Source organism: Triturus cristatus, chromosome 3_2, assembly GCF_964204655.1.
Source record: "Triturus cristatus chromosome 3_2, aTriCri1.1, whole genome shotgun sequence".
Lineage (NCBI taxonomy): Eukaryota > Metazoa > Chordata > Amphibia > Caudata > Salamandridae > Triturus > Triturus cristatus.
In genome coordinates this window covers 188,798,251-188,826,050 of record NC_140584.1, presented here as the reverse complement: position 1 = coordinate 188,826,050, position 27,800 = coordinate 188,798,251, and positions in this window count along the sequence as shown.

The following is a 27,800-nucleotide window of genomic DNA, read 5'->3' as shown; positions in this document are numbered from 1 at the left end:
TTGGAAAAGACCTTATATGTATCTGTAAACTGCCGGTTAATATTACGGCGTAATTTAGATGTTGAGAAAGGGTTAGTAAATGGAGCAATGGGGAAAGTTGTTGAGTTTGTTAGTTATCCAAATAGAGATGGAATTGAATTTTTGAAGATTAAATTTGATCAGATTGAAAAGGTAAAACAGAATGGATGTTGTTCTGTTCGTTTCTTGCTTGTAAAAGATTTGTATGTTCGTAGAAAACAGTTTCCTGTTTGTTTAGCATATGCAGTGACCACTCATAAATCTCAAGGTTTAAGTGTAGACAGTGCTTTGGTAAATATTGGAAGTTCTGTGTTTAAAGAGGGTATGGCATATGTTGCATTGTCTAGAGTAAGAACGTTATCCGGATTGTATTTGATTGATTTTGATGAGCAAAAGGTTAGTACAGATGTAAATTATGTAAAAGAGACAATAGGTTAAGAAGACTCTATGGGCCATATGTAGAAAGCAAAATTGCGATCGCAAACGCCGAAATTCGCCGAATTTCGGCGTTTGCGATCGCAATTTTGCTAAGTGGGATGTAGGAAGGCAAATCTGCATGCAAAATAAGGAATCGCAAAATTTGCGATTCCTTATTTTGCAAATGCATTTAAGGAATCCCAAATAGCGATTCCTTAAATGCAATGTAGAAAGCACCCAAGTTGTGCTATTTTGGCTTAAGGAATCGCAAATTACCACCAACTTCAGGTTGATGGTAATTTGCGATTTCTTTCAATAATGCAGTTTTTTGCATTATTCAAAGTGCCATGTGGCACACATACATGCCCTTAGGGCATGTATGTGCGCCACATGTGCACCCATGCTCATTACAGGGGTGCAAAAGGGTGTCATGTTGACACCCTTGCAACCTTGAAATTGCATTCTCAATTTGCGATTCTCTAATTGAGAATCGCAAATTGAGAATGTCTTCCTATTCATTCCTATGGGCCTTTTAGCCCATAGGAATGAATGGCAAGGTATTCCTTATTTGCGATTCTCAATTAGAGAATCGCAAATAAGGAATATGTGGGATTCGCAAACAAAATTGCTAATCCTACCTACATAGCGTTTTGCTATTCTCTAATTGCGATTCCCTAAAAATTACAATTAGAGAATCGCAAAACACAGCCTACCTACATATGGCCCTATGTTCCTAGCTTAGGTGAATATCCTATTTATGAAAAAAGTTTAATACGTCCAAAACAAAAATATGATAAACATTTTACTGAGGTTGCAAAGAAAAAATAATTGAAAAGAATGATGAGTCTTGAAAGAAAATAGAAGGGAACACGGTTGCTAATATTGTAGGATATCAGTTAGAAAATAGTTCAGGTATCAACTGCTATGCTAATGTAATCGTGAACATTGTCTTTTTTTTAGAAAATCTACAGCATGCAATTATGGAAAATCGAGAAAAAAGATTTTGTTCTTTGTTACATTATTTTTTTTTAAAGTATGTTACTAAGGATGTTCATTTGTGAAAATGCAAATACAAAGTTGAGTTTGTTGTAGATATTTTGAAGAGAAATATGTTTTTTTTAACAATCTTATTGATTGTATTTTTTTTCCCGCTGTCATCTGATGATCAACTTTGAAATCACCATGTATGGTGAAATTCAATAGAATCTGAAGACAGCAAAAATAGGGAATTAGAATATGTGATGTAATTGTATACTTATGTTGTGTTGTAAAAACTATAAAATTATATGTAATAACAGAATTTTTTTCTTCTCTTTTACAGAACCTACTACTAAAGTTTAAAATATTTAAAATTTACATTACAAAAAAAAGAAGTGAAAATATATTACTGTTAATTTAATATCTACTTGAAAACAGGTAAGATTAATTCACCCAAGTACTAACCTTGCAGTCTATCAAAGACACTGTCAATCCCCATGCCCACCTCCAGTCACTCAGCCAGTACTACATACTAATCCAATCTCTCCACTAATACCCAAACACTTATAAATTTACCATACACTCTCCTTGCACTACTGTAATCATCCAGTCACTGCTCACGTACTCATAATGGCCCAAGCAGTAACACAAGCACTGCTACAATTCTCTGTGCACTATCCATACAAATCTCTAAGCAGCTACATACTACTGATTCACTGCTCTTAAAACCCTGGTGATACCCATTAGTGGTGGGCGGAATTTGCGTAATCGCGTTACGCAAATCTCCACGAAACGGTAAAAAATCTCCGCGAACACGCAGAAATTCCGCCAACACGCGGAATTGCTTGTTCGCAATACTTTTTTCCTGTTCGCGATATCTGTTTGCGTGCTCGGGGTGAAATATCTCGCGAACACGCATATTGAGAATGCGAACAAGCAAAAAATTTCGCGAAGTCGCGGAACGCAGCTTTTTGGGCAATTTCGCGTTCTCTGCGGAACGCGAAATTACCCAAATTCCGCAAATCCCGCAAATTCCGCAAATTCCGCGGACGGAACGGAATTTACCGCCCAGGCCTAATACCCATGCACTCTAGCAATCACCCTGTCAATCCCCATGCACTTTTCCAATCACCCATCTAGCATGATGTACTTATCCAATCACTCCGCCAATATTAAGCACTTATAAATACACCATACACTCTCTTTAAAGCACTGTAGTTATCCAGTCACTGCTCATGTACTCATACAAGGGCCCAGGCACTAACTCAAGCACTACAACCATCCTCTGTGCACTATCCATGCAGACCTCTAAGCACCTAGATACTACTGATTAACTCTTCAAAAATACCCTGGTAGTACCCATGCAGTCTAGCCATCCTCCTGTCAGTCCTCATGCACTTCTCCAATCACCCATCTAGCAGTATATACTTATCCAATTACTCTGCCAAAACCCAAGCACTTATAAATACACCATGCACTCTCTTCACAGCACTGTAATTATACAGTTACTAATCACCTACTTATGCGATGGTGAAGACACTAACAAGCACTGCTACAACTCTCTGTGCACTACATACAGATCTCTAACCAGCTACACGCTACTTATTCACTCATCTAATTACCCATGCACTACCTATGCAGTCTAGCAAACATACTGTGACTCCCCATGCACTTCTCCAATCACCCATCTAGCACGATGTACTTATCCAATCACTGCGCCAATACCCAAGCACATAAAGATACACCATACAGTCTCTTTACAGCACTCTAATCATCCAGTCACTGCTCACGTACTCAACCAATCGCCCAAGCACTAACACAAGTGCTGCAACAATCCTCTGTGCACTATCCATGCTGACCTCTAACCAGCTACATACTACTGATTCACTCCTGTAATTACCCTAGTAGTACCCATGCAGTCTAGCAATGCCCCTGTCAGTCCCCATGCACTTCTCCAATCGCCCATCTAGTAGTATGTACTTATCCAATCAGTCCGCCAAAACCCAAGCACTTATAAATTCTTTATGCACTCTCCTTGCAGTATTGTAATTATCTAGTAAAATAGGTACTACTCATACTGTATTACAATCATCATCCATGCACTACCCATGCACTGTTTGAATCAATCAATATCTACAGATATACTCATGCAATCACTCAGGCATTAGCATGCAGTTATTTCTCTTTTTTAACCAGATAAGGTTGTTCTGAAAAGAACTTTTTTTTCTTTTTTTGGTTTTATACTCTTTGTGTGTCTTTTAAACAATTTTGTATATTTTTTGGGTGTTTTGCTTAAAAACAGAAAAAACAAAAGAAGTAAGTTTCAACTTTGCAATTAACTAGTCATTGCAACAATAAAAAAAGAAAATGAACAATGGTGGTTTCTTGCCGCAGAAACCTCAGCATCTACGGATTGCTGCCTGCTGCAAACAAGAGTGTTGCACTTGATGCAAACTTGTTTTAGGTTTCCAAATTTAGGACGAATGGGCTTGGCCCAGCTCCCTGGCCATCATGCTGCCTTTTTTCTTCTGCACGTCGTAGTTGTTCATGAGCAAATGGACGAGGGTGAATGGTATGCATGTGTTTATACATGCTGGATGTTCTTCTTGTCACTCCCCCTAGACAGTACTCTTGAGCATAGCATGCAAGTGACTTTTCGTGCATTGACTTTCTTTTCTCCAGGTGGAATTGAGAAGAATTTCCAGACAATACTTTTCTTTGTTTTTCTTAATGGAATGTCCTCTTCCTCTTCTTCCAAAGGAATATCTACCACAGGAGTAGAAGAAGCCATATTAGAAGAAAAAGGAAAACACCAAAGAAATGTACAAAGTACCTAAAAAAACACAACAGGTGTGTCTCCTGTGATGCTGAAGAAAGAATAAGAAAAATGGGTGAGGTCCTTCAAGTTCTAGAATGGAAAACGTTATGAACCAATAAAGTGCTTTCTTTACAGGTCACATGGGAGTCACGCAACCAGCACGCACCCGGCGCGCACCCGACGCGAGTTCACGAAAGTATATTTAACAGTAATATAACTTTATTGCAATTAGAAATATATCATTTTCATAATTAGTTTACATAATCTCTTGGTCTAATATACATATTCAACTAGTATTCATGTAGTTTTCAACATAAAAAAATGTTCACGGGAGTCGCGCACCCAGCGTGACCGCACACGTTCATTATGTTACGCAGGGCGGGGAACCGCGCTTTTGTCGGATACCAAACGCGCACATGACACGTCTTTGCGAAAGTATATTTAACAGTGATATAACTTTATTGCAATTAGAAATATATCATTTTCATAGTTAGTCTTGGTCTAAAATACATATTTAACTACTATACATATAGTTTTCAACACAATTTTTTTTCGCGGGAGTCATGAATCCAGCGCGACCGCACACGTTCATTACGTTACGCAGAGTGAGGAACCACGCTTCTGTCGCATACCAAACGCACAGATGACGCGATCCCATACGTATATGACATTATGCAGGGCCAGGCACCGCACACCCGTCGCTAACCAAACGCGCATCCTTTACCACTTTGCCAATATGGCGGCTTGAATACGTGCACCCACCGAGATAGGTACACAATGGTTGCGCGATTCCACTTTTTCTCCCCAAAAAAAACTTAATATGTAAGAAAACAGAAGAAATTATATAATGTTAATAGCATAAAAAAATAACAAAAACTAGTTTTAGGATATTAAACTTAAAAAAAATACTAAACAAACCATAGGTTTAATGAACATTTTAGTTAAAAATTATCATTTACAAAACCTTTGAAATTCACTGAAAAAAACATAGGTTTCAGGGACGTTATAGTTAGAAATTAGCATTCAAAAAACCTTAGAAATTCACTGAAAAAAAACATAGGTTTCAGGCACTTTATAGTTAGAAATTAGCATTTAAAAAACCTTAGAAATTCACAGAAAAAACATAGGTTTCAGGCACATTATAGTTAGTTGGACATTTCACTCGTACAAAACCATAGAAATTCGGCCGTTATAGTTAGTTCAGCTAACTATAACTCGCGCCCCTGCAATGCACTGCTGATGACGTCACATATTACATCATTCATGACATGGTCTGTGACATTACCGATGCTTAGCACAGTTTGCTCCCGCCCTGTCATAGCAAACAGCAGTGTCCCAGGGGTGGGCCCCCTGGGACACTGCAGGAGCTGGCCCTGGGGGGTGGCAGTCCCCAGGGCCAACACTGGCTCCAGGAGAGGGGTAGCACAGCCCCCCTCTCATCCAAAGCACAGCACCAGGGGGTGCTGGTCCCCGGGGCTCGGGGGTCTGTTACGGACCCCCGCATTTAAATATTAGTGCCCCGGGGAGGTGGCGGTCCCCGGGGCGTGGGAGGGCAAGCATCCCCACACAGGTATTTTTTTTTAAAAAGAAGCCTTGGGGTGGCGGTCCCGGGGCTGTGGGCGGGGTAGTGTGCCCCCGCGATTGTTACTCATGAAAGCCCAGGGGGATGGTGGTCCCCGGGGCTTGGGGGGCCCTGGAGGCCGCCCACCCATTAAAAAAGAAGCCCTGGGGGTGTTGGTCCCCTGCATAAATTTTTAACAAATGCCCCCGAGACCTGGCCCACCCAGGGGCCTCAATTAAATGAAGCGCGGGAGCCCGCGCTTCATTTTTTTAAAACAATTTCGGCGGGATCCACGGATCATCTGCGTATTTCACCAAAATTAAACAAGAAAATGCTTTTTTTGGCCTTGGGGGTCCTTGTGGGACCCCCTGAGCAGGTCTAGGGGGTCAGGGTGTTTCTACCCTGCCCCCTTTGCATGTTTTGTGCATTAGTTTTTCTGTTTTCTCGTGCCTCGGTTACCGAGACACAAGATGGCTGCCAATACTTCCTGGTTTGGAGCGTTGACAGCCAATTAGAATAAAGCTTGTGGTCAGGAGGGTCCGCGGATCCACCGCAGCTATAAATATCGAAACTTTTATGTTTTTGATTTTCACAGCAACTACTGAAGAGATTTACACCATTTACAAAAAAGGACACTTTCTGAACCAAGGACTACCTTTTTGCCAAATTTGGTGTAATTCCGTTCAGCAGTTTTGGCTGTAACCGTGTCTAAACTTTCCTATGGGAAATAACATGGAGAAAACACGTTTTGGGACCCCCCTTTTTTCTCTGCCCCCACTAGCCGAATCACCCTAAAACTTTCAAGACAGGAGCTGACCGGAGCGCCTCACTAGTTTTGAAAATTTCACAATGATTCGTCATCCGGCACCAAAGTTATTGGGAAAACAAAAAACGCTTTTCCTATGGAAACTAGGTCCTAACTATAACTACCTACTGGCGACCGCCAGTAGGTAATTTATATATTACCTACTGGTGGTCACCAAATAGCACGTTATAGTTAGGACCTAATTCCCATAGATAAAGCATTTTTTTGTTTTGTTCATAACTTTGGCGCCGTTTGATGAATCTTCCAAAAAAATTATAAACTAGCATGCCAACTACTTTAGCTGCTGTCTGAAAGGTTTTGAGGTGATTCATGAAGAGGGAGACGACAAAAAGGGGTCCCAAAATGCGTTTTTCCCCATGCAATTTCCCATAGGGAGTTTGAACATGACTACAGCCCGAACAGCTGAGCGGAATAACAACAAATGTGGCAGAAAGCTAGATCTTGGCCCAGAAAGATCTCTTTTTGTATTTTGATGTAAATTCTTTCAGGGGCTTGAGAGGTAATGAATTAAAAATAAATGTATATATCTAGGAACGTGGAGGGTCCGCGGATCACAGAGATCTTAAAATGAGATCTGATCGGCTGCCAACACTTCAACTAGTAAGTGCTTGGAGCCATCTTGGGACTCAGACTCAGCCGAGTCCCAAAAAAAACCCATAAAAAAAGACAAGGGGGCAGAGTAGAAATACCCTGACCTTCCAAGACCTGGTGGTGGAGTCCTACAGGGACCCTGCTGGGGACCAAAACATTTAGAAAAAATATATTTACAGTGAATCCACAGTAACGTAAAATAAGAAAATAAGCGCAGGCTCCTCAATCCTGTTTGATATATGCCACCGAGTGGGCCAGGTCCTGGGTGGTGTATTTACGTTGAGGAGGGGGCACACATGGCTCCTGCTCCAGGCTGATTTCAGCCCCAGAGAGCACCACCTCCATTGGGCCAGGCTATTATTGAAAAGGGAGCACGGGTCAAGCGGCTCCACTCTCAGGCCTATTTTTGGCCCCAGAACTACCACCCCTTCAGTTGCGTAGCTGGGGGGCGGTCAGCCCTCGGCAGCAGTCTTTTTGGGGGTGGCAGAGATGAGGAGCAAGCCATATCTGTGAACTACCACCATCCCCCCGCTCCTCGAGAACATGTCATCTGATGACCACTACCCCCCACAACAAGTCATCCGTCAGTCGCCACTACCCTCCGTTCTTACCTGCGCCGGATGGCAAAGTTAGGGACCCCACATGTGGCAGTAGGTCTAGCTATGCCACTGCATCCCCTGGGGCACGGCTGTGCACAAACAAAAGGAAGAGGGCTACTCTTGGAACCATTAATGGCCTGGGGACTGCCACCCCCCAGGGCCAGCTCCTACTATGTCCAGAGGTGCCCACCCTTGGGATTTAGCGATTGCACACTGGTGCGGACAAGGAATACTCTGTTTGCTCTTGCTTGGCAGGAGCAATTTAAAACTCCCTACAAGCAAGAGCTTCCACCCGCTGGGAGTGGACTTTTCATCTGTTTCTTTGCTCTCTGTGAAGTGGGCAGGGCAACAGTTGAAAAAATCGTCCCTGCCACAAAGAGCAGCATTTTAGGCTGTTCCTTGTGGGCTGGAACAATGAAAGCGGAGAACTGGCAGGGGCCGTGGGGGCATTGAGGCTCCCCCTGTGGCCTCCAACAGAAAGGCGCCCTGTGTGGGCTCTAGGGCGCCCACCATTTAGTGGCCAGGCCTGAGGGATGGGTTTGCCATGGCCAATATTGTCCTGGATAGGAGGAGAGCTGTGTGCCCCCTCCACCTTTAGTGTCTGCCCAGGCATTGGGGGATGGTGTCCCCGGGGCCAAAATTAGCTCTGGGAGGAGGCTGTGTGCCCCTTGTAGTGTCTGGCCAGACCCCTTGGGATTGGATTCCGAGGGCCAATTGTGGTCCAGGCAGGGGGGCAGCATGTCCCCCCTCCCCTTTAAGAATAAGGTTGGGTCCTGGGAGATGGGGTCACAGGGACAAAATCAGCCTGAGCAGGGGGGCAATGACTCACCTCCCCCTTTTATATATAAAGTCGGTGCCCTGGGTAGGCTCCAAGCCACCCACTATTGACTGGGTGGGCCCCAAGAATGTGGCCCCTGTGGCTAATATTTTAAATGGGTAGCATGTCCCCCTTTAAAATGAGGCCAGGCTTCAGAAGGTGGGGTCCACAGGGCCATAATTGCCCTGGCGAGTGGGGCTGCTCGCTCCTCTCCTGCATAATTAAATGGGTGGGCCCAGGGGAACAGGGTCCCCGGAGCCAAATAAGGCCCGGGAGCCACATACCCCTCCTCTAAAAAAAGGTGACACGCCACAGAAGGCGGGGGTCCTTGGTGCCGAAATTGGCCCATGGAGGGAGGTTCCATGCCCCCAACCCAGGTTGAGTGCCTTTGGGTGGTTGACCACAGGGGCTGATCGCAGCAGCGACATGGAGTTGACTACATGCAAGGGGTTGGTTGCAGGGCCTGGAGGTTGGATTAATGCATGGCAATTCAATATTACTTCACCTTAAAAAAACATGGTAATTCACTGAAAAAAACATAGGTTACAGGAACTTTATAGTTAGGTTCACATTTTACACACACAAAACCATAGAAATTCAGTAGTCATAGTTATGTCAAATAACTATAACTCGTGCAATAAGGTAACCATAATTTGTGTCATCATCATGCACTGCTTATTACCACACATATTACATCACTCATGTCATTATTGATAATATCACTGCAACATTTGCTGCAAAATTATTGATGTGATAAGTGTGCATGGCGGGGTTGTGAGTTATAGTTGCCATAGTGCACGGGTTATAGTTACTTGAGATAATCATAACTATAACTGCTGAATTTCTATGCTTTGTGTGCGTAAAATATGAACCTAGATCTAACATCCCTATAACCTTTGTGTTTTTAGGGAAAATAGTATGTCTTGCCCTAAATCAGCAAGGGCCTGATAGGAAAATGTAAACTTACAATTGTGGGCTAGAACAATTGGTAAATTTACAATTGTTTGCTATTCAGAAAGGTATTTATGAGTAGTATCTTTATGAGTGCTGTGTCTCATCACATAAAAAGGCATATCTTTTTATGTATGGATACTCCCTTTGTGAAAACCAACAGTGGGTAGGTTGGGAAGAGGTCCCCCAACCTCCCCACGCCTATGTTTAGATTTTGTTGAAATGACACTCACGGGCATGGCGCGCCATCGTCATTGAAACAAAAACGAAACTGAAACTTAGTTTCAGTTCAGTGTTTCAGTGCTCGTGGGGCTATCTCAGCCCCCTGAGCACCGAAACACTTGGGAGAGGTATCGTTGGAAAGGGAAGAATCTCCCCTTTCCAATGGTACCCTTCCCTAGTGGATCCCTGCTTGGAAATCACCCCAAGAGGGTGATCCCCAAGCAGGGACCCACCCACTAGCACCAGGGAGGGGGAGCAGCCCCTTGGGCAAGGGCCTTTGCTCCCCCCATGTTTTTCTAGCCACATTCAGTCTTTCTGCCCTCCTGGGGGCAGATGGGGCAGTAGCCCCCAATTTGCCCCCCGGGGGGCAGGAAGCCCACTAGAAGCCAGGGATTTTTTTATTATGGCAAAATAGTGGTGGGGGCTGCCCAATATGGGCACGCCATAGCCCCCACACCCCATGCACAATTAGAGTCTTTCTGCCTCCCCTGGGGGGCAGATGGAGGTGGAAGCCCCCAATCTGCCCCCCGGAGGGGCAGAAAGCCCACTAGAAACCAGGGATTTTTCTTTTTTTATTGACGTTGGGGTGGGGGCTGCCCAAAAAAGGGCATGGCAATGCCCCACCAGGGAAATCTCAGTCTTTCTGCCCCCCCAGGGGGAAGAAGGGGGCAGTAGCCCCTAATCTGCCCCCCAGGGGGGCAGAAAGTCCACTAGAAACCAGGGATTAGTTTTTTATTGACGTTGGGGTGGAGGCTGCCCAAAACGGGGATGGCAATGCCCCCCCGAGAAATGTCAGTCTTTCTGCCCCTCAGGGGGGCAAAAAGCCCACTAGTCGACAGGGGCTTTTTTTTAGGCACATTTGAATTAGGATGGGACTGCCCAAAACAGGCATGCCCATGCCCCCACCCCCTCCCTTGCAACAATTACAGCCTTCCTGCCTCCCCTGGGGGGCAGATTGGGGCAGTAGCCCCATCTGCCCCCGGGGGGGGGGGGCAAAAAGCCCAGTAGACGCCAGGGATTTTTTTTGCAAATTTGCATTAGGGTGGGGGCATTGGCATGCCTGTTTTTGGCAACCCCCACTTTAATTAAAATTTCCTCAAAAAAATCCCTGGTGTCTAGTAGGCTTTCTGCCCCCCCCCCTGGGGTGCAGATGGCGGCATCCCACTAGTTGACAGGGATTTTTTTGTGGCAAATTTGAATTAGGGTGGGGGCTGCCCAAAACAGGCATGACCATGCCCCCACATACTCCCCCAACAATTGCAGCCTTCCTGTCCCCCCTGGGGAGCAGATGGGGCGGTAGACCTCAAACTGCCCCTCCCGGGGGGGCAAAAAGCCCACTAGATGCCAGGGATTTTTTGGGGAAATTTTTTATTAGGGCGGGGGCATTGGCATGCCCGTTTTTTGCAACCCCCACCGTAATTAAAATGTGCTAAAAAAAATCCCTGGTGTCTAGTAGGCTTTCTGTCCCCCCCCAATATGCACCACCGGGGGGGCAAATAGCCCACTAGTCACCAGGGATTCTTTTATAGGCAAATTTGAATTAGAGTGGGGCAGCCCAAAACGGGCATGCCCATGCCCCCACCCCGACCCCCTAAAAAATTACAGCCTTCCTGCCGCCCCGGGGGGCAGATGGGGCAGTAGCCCCTGATCTGCCCCCCCCCCGGGGGGGCAAAAAGCCCACTAGACACCAGGGATTTTTGGGGCAAATTTTAATTAGGGTGGGGGCATTGGCATGCCCATTTTGGGCAGCCCCACCCTAATTAAAATGTGCCCAAAAAACTCCCTGGCATCTAGTGGACTTTCAGCCCACCCTGGGGGGCATATGGGGGCATTAGCCTCCGATCGGCCCCGCCAGGGGGGGCAAAAAGCCCTCTAGAGGCCAGGGGTTTTTTTTAGGCAAATTTGAATTAGAGTGGGGCAGCCCAAAATGGGCATAACCATGCCCCCACCCCCTCCCCCACAAAAATTGCAGCCATCCTGCCCCCCCTGGGGAGCAGATGGGGCAGTAGCCCCCAATCTGCCCCCCCCCGGGGTTGCAAAAAGCCCACTAGATGCCAGGGACTATTTTGGGAACATTTTTATTAGGGTGGGGCCATTGGCATGCCCGTTTTTGGCAACCTCAGCCTAAATTAAAATTTGCTTAAAAAAATCCCTTGCATTTAGTAGGCTTTCTGCCCCCCTGGGGGGCAGATGGGGGCAAAGCCCACTAGTCGCCACAGACTTATTTGGGGCAAATTTGAATTAGGGTGGGGGCTGCCCAAAACAGGCATGCCCCCACCCCCTCCCCTGCAAAAATTACAGCCTTCCTGCCCCCTCTGGGGGGCAGATGGGGGCATTAGCCCCCAATCTGCCCCCGGGGGGGGGGGCAAAACGCCCAGTAGACGCCAAAGATTACGCTGGCAATTGCCTAGCTGTGGTTTTTTAACCCTAGCTCTGCCGGTACCTATGGAAACCTACCAAACCCACACATTTCTGAAAACTAGACACCCAGGGAATTCCAGGGAGGTATGGCTTGTGTGGATCCCACAACGTTTCCTTACCCAGAATCCCTGCAAACCTCAATTTTAGCTGAAAAAATCAAATTTTTCACCCGTTTTTGTGTGGGAAAGTTGTGGCATCACCGGGCTGACACAAATTTTTACCACCCAGCATTCCCCCTGGTCTACCGATTAAAATGGTGCCTCACTCGTGTGGGAGGCCCAAGTACCCGCAACAGGCAGGGGCCCAAAACGTATTGAGGTGACATCAAAATTGTCTATCTCAAAACCCCCTGGTTTTGCAAGGGGGTCACCTGGGTTTTTGGCCCCGTGCTCGGCGGACATCTAGGGAAACCTACCAAACCCACACATTTCTGAAAACTAGACACCCGAGGTATTCCAGGGAGGTATGGCTTGCGTGGATCTCCCAACGTTTCCTTACCCAGAATCCCCTGCAAACCTCAATATTAGTTGAAAAAAATCACTTTTTTCACACATTTTTGTGTGGGAAAGTTGTGGTATCACCGGGCTGACACTAATTTCCTACCACCCAGTGTTCCCCCTGGTCTCCCGATAAAAATGGTGCCTCACTCGTGTGGGAGGCCCAAGTAACCGCAACAGACAGGGGCCCAAAACGTATTGAGGCGACATCAAAATTGCCTATCACCAAACAACCTGTTTTTGCAAGGGCGGTCGCTTGGGTTTTTGGCCCCGTGCTCGGCGGACATCTAGGGAAACCTACCAAACCCACACATTTCTGAAAACTACACACCCGAGGTATTCCAGGGAGGTATGGCTTGCGTGGATCCCCCAACGTTTCCTTACCCAGAATCCCCTGCAAACCTCAATTTTAGCAGAAAAAATCACTTTTTTCACACATTTCTGTGGGGGAAAGTTGTGGCATCACCGGGCTGACACAAATTTCCTACCACCCGGCATTCCCCAGGGTCTCCCGATAAAAATGGTCCCTTACTCGTGTAGGAGGCCAAAGTGCCCGCGACAGGCAACTGGCCCAAAACATTTTGTGATTGGCAATTTTGATGTTGCCTCACTAAGTTTTGTGACCTTGCCTGTCGCGGGTAGTTGGGCCTCCCACACGTGGGAGGCACCATTTTTATCAGGAGACCCGGGGGCACTCTGGGTGGTAGGAAATTTGTGTCAGCCCGAAGATGACACAACTTTCCCACACTAAAACATGTGAAAAAAGTGATTTTTTAGATAAAATTTAGGTTTGCAGGGGATTCTGGGTAAGGAAACGTTGGGGAATCCACGCAAGCCATTCCTCCCTGAAAGCCCCCGGGTGTCTAGTTTTCAGAAATGTGTGGGTTTGGTAGGTTTCCCTAGATGGCCTCCGAGCATGGGGCCAAAAACCCAGGTGACCCCCCTTGCAAAACCAGGTTGTTTTGTGATAGGCAATTTTGATGACGCCTCACTACGTTTTGTGCCCTTGCCTGTCGCGGGTAGTTGGGCCTCCCACACGTGTAAGGCACCATTTTTATCGGAAGACCCTGGGGAATGCTGGGTGGTAGGAAATTTGTGTCAGCCCTGTGATGCCACAACTTTCCCACGCAAAAACGGGTGAAAAAAGTGATTTTTTCAGCTAAAATTGAGGTTTGGAGGGGATTCTGGATAAGGAAACGTTGGGGAATCCACGCAAGCCATACCTCCCTTGAATCCCCCGGGTGTCTCATTTTCAGAAATATGTGGGTTTGGTAGGGTTCCCTCGATGGCCGCCGAGCACGGGGCCAAAAACCCAGGTGACCCCCCTTGCAAAACCATGTTGTTTGGTGATAGGCAATTTTGATGTCGCCTCACTACGTTTTGTGCCCTTGCCTGTCGCGGGTACTTGGGCCTCCCACACGAGTGAGGCACTGTTTTTATCGGGAGACCCGGGGGAATGCTGGGTGGTAGGAAATTTGTGTCAGCCCGGTGATGCCACAACTTTCCCACACAAAACTGTTTTAAAAAAGTGATTTTTTCAGTTAAAATTGAGGTTTACAGGGGATTCTGGGTAAGGAAACGTTGGGGGATCCATGCAAGCCATACCTCCCTGGAATCCCCTGGGTGTCTAGTATTCAGAAATGTGTAGGTTTGGTAGGTTTCCCTAGGTACCGGCAGAGCTAGGGTTAAAAAACTACAGCTACGCACTTTGACAAAAAAGGGTCATTTTTCACTGGGAAATTGAGGTGTGACCACATTGTGTTTTGCACCGTTTCCTGTCGCAGGCACTAGGCCAACCCACACAAGTGAGGTACCATTTTTCTCTGAAGACTTTGGGGAACGCGTGGTGGGTGGAAATTTGTGGATCCACGAGGATTACAGAACATTCCACCACAGAAATGTGGACAAAATGTGTTTTTTTTTACAATTTTTTAGGTTTGCAAGGGATTCTGGGTAACGGAACCTGGTGGAAGGCAGTCAAGTCACCCCATCCTGGATTCCCCTGGGTTTCTAGTTTTAAAAAATGTATAGGTTTGCTAGGTTCACTTGGTCCCGGCAGAGCTATGGTTCAAAAACTACAGCTAGGCAGCTTGCCAAAATAGGGTCATTTTTCATTGCGAAATTGAGGTGCGTCCACGTTGCGTTTTGTGCCGTTTCCTGTCGCGGGCACTAAGCCGACCCACGCAAGTGAGGTACCATTTTTCTTGGAAGACGTTGGGGAATGTAGGGTGGGTGGAAATTTGTGAATCCATGCAGATTCCAGAACTTTCCACCACAGAAATGTGGGGAAAATGTGTTTTTTTGGACAAATTTTAGGTTTGCAAGGGATTCTGGGTAACAGAACCTGGTGGGAGACACCCCATCCTGGATTCCCCTGGGTGTCTAGTTTACAAAAATGTATAGGTTTGCTAGGTTTCCCTAGGTGCCGGCAGAGCTATGGTTCAAAAACTACAGCTAGGCACTTTGCCAAAAAAGGATCATTTTTCACTGCGAAATTGAGGTGTGACCACGTTGCGTTTTGAGCCGTTTCCTGTCACGGGCACTAGGCAGACCCATACAATTGAGGTACCATTTTTATCTAAAGACTTTGGGGAACGCGGGGTGGGTGGAAATGTGTGGATCCACGCAGATTCCAGAACTTTCCACCACAGAAATTTGGGGGAAATGTGTTTTTTTGGTCAATTCTTTAGGTTTGCAAGGAATTCTGGGTAACAGAACCTGGTGGGAGGCAGTCAAGTCACCCCATCCTGGATTCTCCTCGGTGTCTAGTTTTTAAAAATGTATAGGTTTGCTAGGTTTCCCTATGTGCCGGCAGAGCTAGGGTTCAAAAACTACAGCTAGGCACTTTGCCAAAAAAGGATCATTTTTCACTGCGAAATTGAGGTGTGACCACGTTGCGTTTTGTGCCGTTTCCTTTTGCGGTAACTAGGTCGACCCACACAAGTGAGGTACCATTTTTCTCTGAAGACTTTGGGGAACGCGGGGTGGGTGGAAATGTGTGGATCCACGCAGATTCCAGAAATTCCACCACAGAAATGTGGGGAAAATTTGTTTTTTTTGTCAAATCTTTAGGTTTGCAAGGGATTCTGGGTAACAGACCCTGGTGGGAAGCAGTCAAGTTACCCCATCCTGGATTCCCCTGGTTGTCTAGTTTTCAAAAATGTATAGGTTTGCTAGGTTTCCCTAGATGCCGGCAGAGCTGTGGTTCAAAAACTATAGCTAGGCACTTTGACAAAAAGGGGTCATTTTTCAATACGAAATTGAGGTGTGTTCACGTTGCCTTTTGCTCTGTTTCCTGTCGCGGGCACTAGGCCGACCCACACAAGTGAGATACCATTTTTCTCGGAAGACTTTAGGGAACGCGGGGTGGGTGGAAATTTGTGGATCCACGCAGATTCTAGAACTTTCCACCACAGAAATGTGGGGAAAATGTGTTTTTTTCACAATTATTTAGGTTTGCAAGGGATTCTGGGTAACAGAACCTGGTGGGAGGCCATCAAGTCACCCCATCCTGGATTACCCTAGGTGTCTAGTTTTCAAAAATGTATAGGTTTGCTAGGTTTCCCTATGTGCCGGCAGAGCTAGGGTTCAAAAACTACAGCTAGGCACTTTGCCAAAAAAGGATCATTTTTGACTGCGAAATTGAGGTGTGACCACGTTGCGTTTTGTGCCGTTTCCTTTTGCGGTAACTAGGTCGACCCACACAAGTGAGGTACCATTTTTCTCTGAAGACTTTGGGGAACGCGGGGTGGGTGGAAATGTGTGGATCCACGCAGATTCCAGAAATTCCACCACAGAAATGTGGGGAAAATGTGTTTTTTTCACAATTATTTAGGTTTGCAAGGGATTCTGGGTAACAGAACCTGGTGGGAGGCCATCAAGTCACCCCATCCTGGATTACCCTAGGTGTCTAGTTTTCAAAAATGTATAGGTTTGCTAGGTTTCCCTAGTTGACGGCAGAGCTAGGGTTAAAAAAATACAGCTAGGCACTTTGCACAAAAAAGGTAATTTTTTCATTGGGAAAATGTGGTGTGCTCACGTTGGGTTTTGAGCCATTTCCTGTCATGGGCACTATGCCTACCCACACAAGTGAGGTACCATTTGTATCGGGGGACTTAGAGTAATTCAGATTTGTAAAGCATCTATTATTACCTATTGACTTTCGATGCATTTCTGCCTTCCAAATGAAAGACATTGTGTAAAAATGAAGTCATTTTGAAAAATGACCGATAATTCTCAAGCTAGTATGAGTATTCCCAATTTTGAAAATGCGCAAATATCTACTGTTTGTAAACTCTATAATTTGTTCCTATTTTAGAAATACATAGGTGTCTTTCATACCGATTTTTCCATGTATATATTTTACCACAATATTTGCTATATACCCGGTACATAATTAAAAGCCATCGCAAATTGCTGCTCAGTTTTTGACTCTGGATTCGTCTGGTTCTTGTTGAACTCACAAGTCCTATATATCCTCACAACCAGAAAGGTCCAGTGGATGTAATGGTATATTGCTTTCAAAGAGCTGTCATAAGTAGAAAAAGTTACAGGTGAAAACGTTGACACAAAAGGCTGTTTTTTTCAACTAATTTTCAATTTTTCTGATATTTAACTGTTGGTTTCTATAAAGAAACCTTGAAGGATCTACAAAAACGACCCTTGCTGAATTCAGAATTTTGTATGCTTTTCTAAAATGTATAGCTGTCCAGGATCCATTATTGCTTTCATACCCATTTCTACCATTAATTGGAAGGAGGTTGAAAGCACAAAAAATAGCAGAAATAGGCTATGTCCCAGAAAAATGCCAAAACTGTTGGTTTTCTGACAAAAGTCTGTCATTACCTAAAAGCTGGGAAAATGGTGATTTCAGCCCCACAAACCCTTTTTTGATACCATTTGCAGGGAAAAACCCAGATGCTTTCATTTGCAGCCCTTTTTTCTCATGTTTCCCAAAAAATCCAAGATTTAGCTATATTTTGGCTAATTTCTGGGACCCCTCCAGGGGAATCCGCAAACCCTGGGTACCTTTAGAATCCCCATGATGTTAGAAGAAAAGGATGCAAATTTGGCGTGGATACCTTATGTGGTCAAAAAGTTACAGGGGCCTAAGCACGCACCACCCCAAATAGCCAAAAAAAGGCTTAGCACAGGGGGGGAAAGGCCTAGTAGCGAAGTGGTTAAGACTCTTTTGATCGCTTGCGCTTACATTTTGAATTTGAAAAGATCTACAACATGGGCATGAGAGATTCATGGATATTGCCTTGTGAATAAATGACCAAAGTACAGGGGATTCTATAATATGGAATCTCTATTTGACTTCTCAAGAAAAAGAGAATTCAAGTGACTGGATGGGGATTATACAAACTGTTGAACAACTGTTGCTAGAAGTTCAACATTTTCTTTATTTCATTTATGTTTGTAATGTCAGTGTGCTTTAATATTGTTATTTTACGGATCTTTAGAGAATGGCAGCTTCAACCTGTTAGGAATGGTCCAAGAAGAATATTTCAATGAAAAATCAATACATACCGAGCCAGCATTATCCCCGTACATTCAACTTTGCAGCTATCCATGCCAAAACAGAGGTTTAGATAAGGAAAACGACGAAATGATGACTTGAATTGGTGGAACATTTCCAGGAACTCAGTAGTCATCTTACATAGATGAAGCATCTCAGAATATGTGTCAGCATTTCCAGATGGATGATTAATAAAGGTCTGCCTCCGTGATGCAATAAATAGACAACAGGAACCAAAGAAAAAAAGAAGAAAGATGAAAATAAAAAGGAGGTGAAATGATTAATATATTTGTTGATACTTTTTGGTGTTCTGGAAAGAAAGCATGGACAAATATATCTGACAACATCTTTATGAAGTCAGGTCGAGTCACTGATTGGCCACAGTGAACAGGGATATGCTATGTTAATGGATGTTTGTATTGTGAACAATTGCCTCTGATTTGACACTGTTGTCTTGTCTGAAAGTAACTGCAGGCTGGAACCTGCATGTGTGGTTTGAGGGATCAGGGGCGATAGAATTGGAAACAGCAGAAGAAGGAGACCTACCTGTCATTCCACTATGGCCTGTGCTGGCTCCCTCATCTGTAATGGAAAAATAAATACATTTTGTTAAACTAAAGGAAGAACACAGGTAGAAAAGGACAAACCATCCAGAAAAAAAGAAAGGCTTCTGATCCCGACAGGAAAAATAAAGAGACAGCGAGAGAGAGGACGGACCACAAAAGGAAGAGGTAGAAGCTGTGGAGGGATGGAAACAGGAGGAGTGTGGCGGCAACTGGAAATGGACAAGACCCCATGAGTTGCAGTCACCGAAGGTGAATTTTTTGGCCGAACAGGGGAGCAGGAGGCCGCTGCAATCGCCAAAGGGCCTCAAAAAAACAGAAACGTCCAAAGTGGCCCTAAAAGACCAAAAAATGCAAATTGTTGGGGAAACCTTTGAGAGAGTGGGCTTTGATTTAGTTAGACCCCTGTATCGTATAGTAAAGGACATAAGTATGAATTAATTTTGGCTGACTACGCTACCTATTATCCAGAAGCGATTCCACTAAAAAAAACTACCACCAAGAGTATAGCTCAAGCCATAATTGACATCTTCTCTAGAATGGGTTTTCCGGAAGAAATTCTGACTGACTAGGAAACTAAATGGTTAGTGGAACGATATAATGAGAGCTTGAAGCTCACTTTGAGAAAAATGTTGACAGGGGTTTCCTTAGCCATGTTTGGAAAAAGGAGTCAGATCCAGAGTAGCTTAGGATGTTCTGCATGGAGAATGCCTCCCAGGACGAGAGGAATCTGTTGGACTATATAGCACAATTAAAAGCCAAACTTGGGCAACTCAGAGAATTGACCCATAGCAATCTAGAGGAATCCCAGGAGAGACAAACATATTTCTATAGTTAGTACTTTTGCTCAACTCTGACTACAAAATAAAAAGTGATTGGCAAGGTCATCACTAAAGTCATAGAGAGAATCTGTAAGGTTACTTAGTTATAGTTTATCGGAGGACATGTGCAAATGTTTCATATAAATTTACTCAAATCGTGGCTGGGACCTAACCCGGTAGCTGTTCAAACTGTCTCCCAAAGGAAGACCTATGAAAGCACCCTAGGAAAAATTGCAGCAGGTGAGACCATCTTTGGCAACAATTCAAGCAATAATCTGGGTGAAGGACCTCTCCTGACAGGTGGCCAAGTGGAAGTCCTTATATACTAAATCTTATATAATAAACTGGAATTTCTGACATAAGTTTAGGAATGTCTGACAAAGATTATGTGTCTCAAGGTAAAGGTTCCAGACATTTACTTATGAAAATATAAGGCAAAAGGACATCAATTCAGACGTCATTATTTTGGTTACATATCTGTATGTGTTCTTATTTGACCTTGACATGGTGAGGAACCAGACGAATGTCGTATTAGATGTTGAATCTGTGTCATTAATCAAAAAACTTGACAAAATCACAGTTTCTAGAAAGATAAGGTCGGTGACAACTGTGATAAAAGGCAGACATTACAATGATTCTCCATAAATCAGGGAATATGGTGACTTCCATTGTCTAAGTTAAGGAAAATAGCGGCCTACATGCACTAAGATGGAGTCATTACCTTCATAAGATGAGCTGGTCCTTAGGTACTTTACTTCAGGAGAACCCCAAGTATCCCACGGCCGTAGCTGGCTTCCCAGCTTCACCCTGGTGAGAGTTGGTCATATTTTTGTTAACCATGGGTGCCTCAGTGACCACTTGAGGCACTCATCTTTTTTAAGTTGGGCGATTTGGGGAGCTGTAAGCCCCCCTCTGCCGCTGCCAGTTTTCTAGCCAGCACTGGGAACTGACTGTTACTTTGCTCCCATCTGAGCTGAGCAGCTTTTTTCTCTGCTTCTGCCAGGCAGGAGCAAAGTTGTGTTCCCTGCCGTGACAGTGCGGGCAGTGAATTAAATTTACATTCCCTGCCCACACTCTCCTGGGCAGGAAACAAAGCAGTGTCCCAGGGAACGGGATCCCCAGAATACCGCATTCATTGGAACTTAGTGTATGGGCTCACTGAGGCCGGTCTATGGTTTGGGGAGGGGGGCCATATGCCAATTTCCCCCAAATGTTTTAATTTTAAACTTGGACCTGGGGGATGGACAACCCAGTCCTACAAGAGGCTAGAGGAGGAGGCTGCATGCTCCGTCCCATAAATAAATCAGCCTCAAGGGGCCAAACAGGGCTCAGGGAGGGTGACCACACATCCCAATCCCATTTACAGAAAAACAGTCTTAGGGTATATAGTCCCCAGGGAGTAAAAATGCTTAGGAACAGTGCCTGCCTCCCTCCCATTAAACTACAGCGTTGCCCACGGAATGGAGCCCCTGTGTCCTAATAGTGGCTCAGGCTGGGTGCCACATATTCAAATTACTTTTAAAAGTGTAAGTGCAGACTACCTGGGTCCTGGAATCTAAAGTAGGCAAAATAGAATGTTCTTCTTTTTCAAGATCTACAACACACAGTAGATAGAGTGACCTAAGCGAAGCACGGCGTATCCAAACTAGAGGATTCAGTTAATGAACTGAAATTTACTTCAAGAAGCTTGACAATGAAATCACCAAACTTGGTGACCAAGTGTAAAATTAAGAAAGGAGGGTGTTGCAATAGATTACTTTTTGCATTGTTTCGAGAGATCACATAGGGTAATCGATTGTAAGCATTACTCAAACCTTGGATCTCAAGTATTGACCAACTGGAAAGACTCTCATTGTGATCCGTAGAGCTCCTAGTTCCCTTAGTCAAAAATCTGCACCTGGCATCACTGTACTACCACTCTTAGCACAGATTCTGAATTAAAAGCACTGAGATAAAGCCTAGAAGGTGGCATGGGAGATAGATTCTGTTTTCTTTGAATCAAAGCTTACTAGGATGGTAGTGGAAGAGGCGGGAGTGGGGCAGCAGCTTGTTAATGGCCCACTCGGTTTGGCAGTTTTGTTATGTTCCTTAAACACAGTGGTTGGCACCCCTTGTCAGCAAATGTAAACTACAACAATGGTGGGGTTATGGTTGAGACACATCCTAATGGGAACAACGTAAATATCAAGCATCCCACCAGAAAGGTCAAGGGGCTACTGAGCAAAGTAAAAATGGTAGCATTATTTAGGTCAACAAAGAAATATAGCCTTGATATTTTTATGCTCCAAGACACATTTGCAATAGGCAAGAACTGTGAGTTCTTGCAGGTATGGGTTTGAGTCTTTGTTATGAACCGATATCTCCAGGGGTTCACAGGGTTTAGCAGTCCTCTTCTGCTGACTCTTTATATTCCAGATTACTAAAGTTTGGCATGACAGACAGGGCAGATATGCAATGGTTTCTATATCTATGAAAGGAGCTGTGCTAATTTGGATAAATGTTTAGAACCCCCACCATAATCTAATGCATTCTTGCAGACATTAGTAGACGTTCTCTGGAGGCTCTACAAGGGCTCTCTGTCATGTGAGGCTACTTCAAAGGGGTAACAAACAAAATCAGATGGATAGGCATTAATGTACAGAGGGCTTGACTCTTTTGACATCCTTCCATATTGGCGTATGGCATACAGGCAGCATGGTGCAAATACCACCTTAATAATTGTGAATATACTTTTATGTATGAAGCATATAGATCCATTTCATAATTTGGTTATTTCTTTATTCCAATGATACACATCAACAAAGTGAAAGAAGCTTATATTTTTCCAGGATGCTCTTAGACCATGGCGGGTTAGTATAGCGGTGGAAGAAGGGATGGCCTGACAGCAAGGCATTTGGTGACTAAATGCACGTAGGCTGATAAATACAAAGCTTAGTGAGGCACTACAGGTACAGACTGAACAGCATTTCCCTTGGATGAGAGTGCAGTGGAGTCCTCAAGGATTGCTTTGGGGCCTTTAAAACAATAGTGAAAGGCAAAGCCCTATTTTATATCTTGAAAATTGGACACTCTAAACCAGCTTACATATACATTGCTGAATCAGAACTTCTAAATCTTGAGGGACAATACTAAAGCAAGGCTGAAGAAGATATTCTATTGGAGATCGAGAACTCTAAATTGTGGTATTAGCAACTCCTAACAGATAAGGCCCAAAAGTTTTAGTTTACCTTCCAAGCCCAGCTTTATAATCATGGTGATAAAGTGAAGAAACTACTATATTGGCTCAGTAAGGGAGGGAATAAAAGCCTCTACATTACAGCAATAAGAGATGCAATAGGTCAAATGATCAAGGAACCCATGGCAATCACCAACAAATGTGCCAGGTTTTAACAAAAATTATAGGGCCCAAGGTCACAGAAAGGGAAGCCATGGGCACCACACATTTGTTGTGGCCCTCCCGTTGAAAGGCATGTCTGAGATGCAGAGGGACTTTCCTGGATAGTGAAATCATTTTAGAGGGGATGACAGAGATGATTGGTAAAATAATGTACAAAAGATACCAGGGCCAAATGGGTTCCCAGTGGAATTGTTTATGCTTTACTCTGGTCCCTTGATGTGATTCTTACAAACAAATTTCCCATTTTTATTATTGTATCAGAAACCTTCACTAATATCTTAAAGAATCGTTTTATGCCTGTAATCCACTCCCTTGTACACCACAATCAGAATGACTTTATGTTGCATAGCTCAACAAGAGATAACATAAAAAGTCTGAGCAATGCAATAGTGTTCGCAAAATTACTAAAACATGCCTGTAGTGATCCTATTAATTGATTTTAAAAAAGAGTTTGGCAATTTAGTTTGAGACTTTCTATTTGCACTACTCATGCCTTGTTTTCTTACCTGTTTGCTATACAAGGATCCTGACTCCAGAGCTTTCTGACTCCTTCCTCATTGGCCTTGGCTTGTGACAGGAACACCTCTTGTCACAACTATTATTTGCACTTGCAATAAAGCCTGGAAGAAAGGATTCAAAGAAAAGAGCACATCATAGATTTGGCTGGATCATTTCAAACCTCTGCTGACCAGAACAACTAGTCCCAGGGGGAGAGCATATTTAAAAAGAGTTTCCCATCAAAACGAGATGTGAATTAACTGGTCCAAATCTACCTTTTATCCTCCTAAGGAGGATGGAGAGTTTGCAACCTGGACTTCACACTCACTTTTAAATGTGGTATCAGAATTCTTCAGCTACCTTGGAATGTTCACAACTAAAAATGAACAGCGAGTTAGGGCAAACAAGATTACCCCTCCGCTGGACATACTGAAGAGAGACCTTCTTTCTTAGTCATCGCTACCACTGACCTTTATCGAAAGAGTGGTATTGGTTAAGATGGCAACACTCCTAAAGTTGCACTGTATGGTTCTAAACATCCCCCATAGAATCCTGTCTCAGTTCTTTCAACATCTAAATTAAATTGTGAGAATATTTTTTCTGGAACACCCAGATTTTCATACTGGCCATGGCAAATGGTGAACAACAACATATAAAGGAGGTTTAGGTATGGTAGACTTTTTGGCCTGCTATCAGGCATTCCACTTAGCAATCATCAATGACTAGAGCTTCAGCTCAGGTGAAGATCCATCAAACAAATCTGCAATATAAGCGATGGGTTGACATGTTATTTCACACTTCTTACGAGATGGGTACCTACCTGCGAGTGCTCCGCCGGTTCGAACAGTCACAGGGACATGGAGGGATTTTCTTTCCATAATCTTTTTTGTAGGGGTATCATGTCATATCATAGCACTGAAGTGCTTCAAGGGTTGGGATACATTCCACATTTCAACACTGGGGGCAGTAGTAACACACAATCAAATTAAGTCCTGGAAGAATTTGGGCTTCTCCAGTCCCATTTTTTCCATTATTTAAAGCTTCTTTAGGCATTTTCGCTTTATCTGACTGCACTCAAGAAACTCCATTAACTCAATTCACTAGCAGTCAATCTTGTGATGCCTGAATCACTGGATAAAAAGATCTCATGGATCTACCTAACATTGGTTGTAGACACATACAATGCAGTCTCACTCTCTGAGAGATAGCCATTTCATATCGCTACGGGCTCACACAATTCAAATACCTTCACAGTGTAGACTTCAAAAGAACAAGCCTCTGGAACATTATACGAGTTTCTTTCCTCCTGTGTTTATGACACCAGATGATGGATGAGTATATCATCCAGACAGTGTGGAGCTCCAGAGCAGTTAGAGGATTCTGGGAGGCAGTAGAGGGGATCATCTCAGTGGTAACATATCACCAAATTAACCCTACCTAGAGCAACCCTCCTTAATTTGATCAATGATCTGGATTTGAGCAAATGCAGCTGGGCATTTATCAGTCTGGGTCTGTTAACAGCCAGAAGAGATATTGACCAATACATGAGAGCAATGGAAGCACTTGTGCATTATTATATGGAGTGAGGGCTAGATAATATGGAATTCTGTAAAAATCTGTGTACACTGCATTTGGTTGTTCACAAAACATGAAATAATTTTTAAAGATTAGATGATGTACTGCTGCACCCCTGCTTAAATGTTCATGCTCTTATGAATATGATGCTAATGCTTGGTAAAATCATACCAGGTGTCAGGTGTATACATGGTATTCACATGAACAACACATTCATTTGTTTGTATGGAAAGGTTCTTAATGTAGCACTGTATTTCTTGATATGAATTAAAAGATCACAAAAATAGATTATAAAAAAAACAGATACTGTTGAAAAAAAATGCTGGATCAATTTCCTTAATCTGGTCGATTGAGCTGGGAGGAGAATCATTGACAAAAACAGTAGGTAAACTGATAGATACATCAACCAAACCCCCAGTTGCTGTGCCATACAAATATGTAGGATACATCGAGTGACAGTGTCTGACGTAAATTATTGAACACTAAGTTCGCAAATGTCATACTTCCATCCATAGACCCTCACAAATCCCAGTCATTCCTGCGACTCTCTTCCCTCAAAATTCCCCACTGCCTTTGGGCCTCCTCCTCCCAAATCTGCATTTCCAGAGGGACCCTCTCCATCTGCCTCAGAGGAACAGTCCCATATCTTTGCAAACACCAGTGGCCAGCCCCTTGCGTGGTGTATCTGCTCCTCTGCCTGCCTGCACCAAGGATGGGCTTAACATTTCTGCCTGGCTGCACCAAGGACAGGCTTAATATTTATTCAATAGACATAATAGGTTAGTACCTACAGGAGAGACAAACTGAGGATTTTAAGGTATGTTCCTCCTATTCTTTACCAAAAAGTATAGAAAGCTGATGCAGTGCTAATGTTCTAAGGGAAGAGGTTAGGTGCAGATGAGGCTTCCCTGCTCCATATTTTAGTTTTTGAATATGAAGAGGTCTTATATACTTTAAATATAAGAGATCAGAAGAACTACAAGAGAGTTACTAGGCAACCAGGTTCTTCATGTTTCAGTTTGTGAAATAATTGTCTTGAAAAGCAATCGTGAGAAAGAAACACTGAGAGGAAGAGGTGGTGTTCAGAACATGATGGTTTGGGTAAATAAATCCTCCATTTCAGCTGAATAGTAATGGGCAGAGGCATGGGAACCGAGAGTGGGACACCTGCTAACCAACTGTTATATGTGAATATCTTTCAATTAGAAAATGAAGAAGATAGACATTCCTTCTCTCACTGGAACATTTTGATTTGGCAATGGTATTTGGAAGGTCCATTGAGAGGGTAGCATTTATCTATAGGGGCTATATTGTGAGGAGTTCCTGAATACATCTGTATACCTAACTAGTACATTCTCTTAAAGTGGTTCTGTGTAAATTATTGCTAGCTCATCATCATCTCTAATAAGAAGAGTTAGGGCCTGATTTATATCTTGGGCGTATGGATACTCAGTCGCAACAGTGACAGAGTAACCATACCGGCAACACTGTGGACTGCCGGCCCGAGTTAGATGCAGGTGAACAATAGGTGTAATCACGGTGGACACTACTCTGTCTCCCCTTTGATTAAACCCCTCCAACAGCCCAACATAGTGAGGGCAGCCAGAGGTTGACCTCTAATTCAGCCCACCAAATTTAGATGAGTGGAATTTAAGGTCAGTTGTCACTGCCCATCAATCCCAGGAAAACACCGCAATAAGGGGTAGAGAAAGCTTGAAATTGCTCCCCTTGCCAAGGGTGAGGACTCCCATGGCAAGAGGAGCATTGCCTTTTTTATTTTCAAAAATAAAATCCCGCTTGAAACCGCAATGACGGTGGCTCCTGGTAATGCTTTAAGAAATTACTGCTGGCTTGCCGGTCAATTAATGAGTTAGTGGACAGAGGTGCAGTCAAGGAGACAGAGTCAATTGCTTCAAAGCCCTGATTGTTAAACCTCCTTCTGCAAAAATATAAATCGGCCCCCAAGTTCCATATAAAGCCAATTACATCCCATTTTCCTATGATGGAAGGTGACAGCACTACCTACATACTTCCTGGTTGAGACCCATGTCAGTAAAACATGAAAGCCTTGATGAAACAATTATTCCTATTTGTTGTGCTACCACAACAATCAAAGGGGTTCCTTAAAGATTTGGATGTGTTATCCATAGTATGCTTTACGGTGACCTCAAGCAAACTGACAAAGAGCGGACATATTGGGTTTCCAAACATCATGCTATACTATGAAGTGGACCAAATCAGAGCAGTTAGGAATCATATGCATGAGAATTCCAAGAATGATTATTCTACACTGGAGGAATGTTTCACATCACTTTCCAGAATTACGCATTCATTGTGGTGATTCAAGTAGGGAAGTGATAGACTTATTGGGCTGCATCTGACCATGAGCGTTCTTTGGAGGATTTTGGAAAGATAACCAATTCAATCAATTTTATCCACCTGACCTTATGCTTTTAACTTTTCAGGGTGCCCCTTTTCACTTCTACAAATATGATCCACAGAAGTCAAACAGGCACTGGTAAATGAAATAACTCTTGCCCTTATACAGTGAATGCTGACCTATCGGTTTTGCCAATGCTTATTTGTAAACCATAGTTTTAAGAAAAGTATAATATAACAAAGTTCAAAATACTAGAGAAAAGGTATATCCAAACCGTATATTGATTAAATATTTTCAATCTTTACAAACGGCATGGTTTAGGTTTTTTA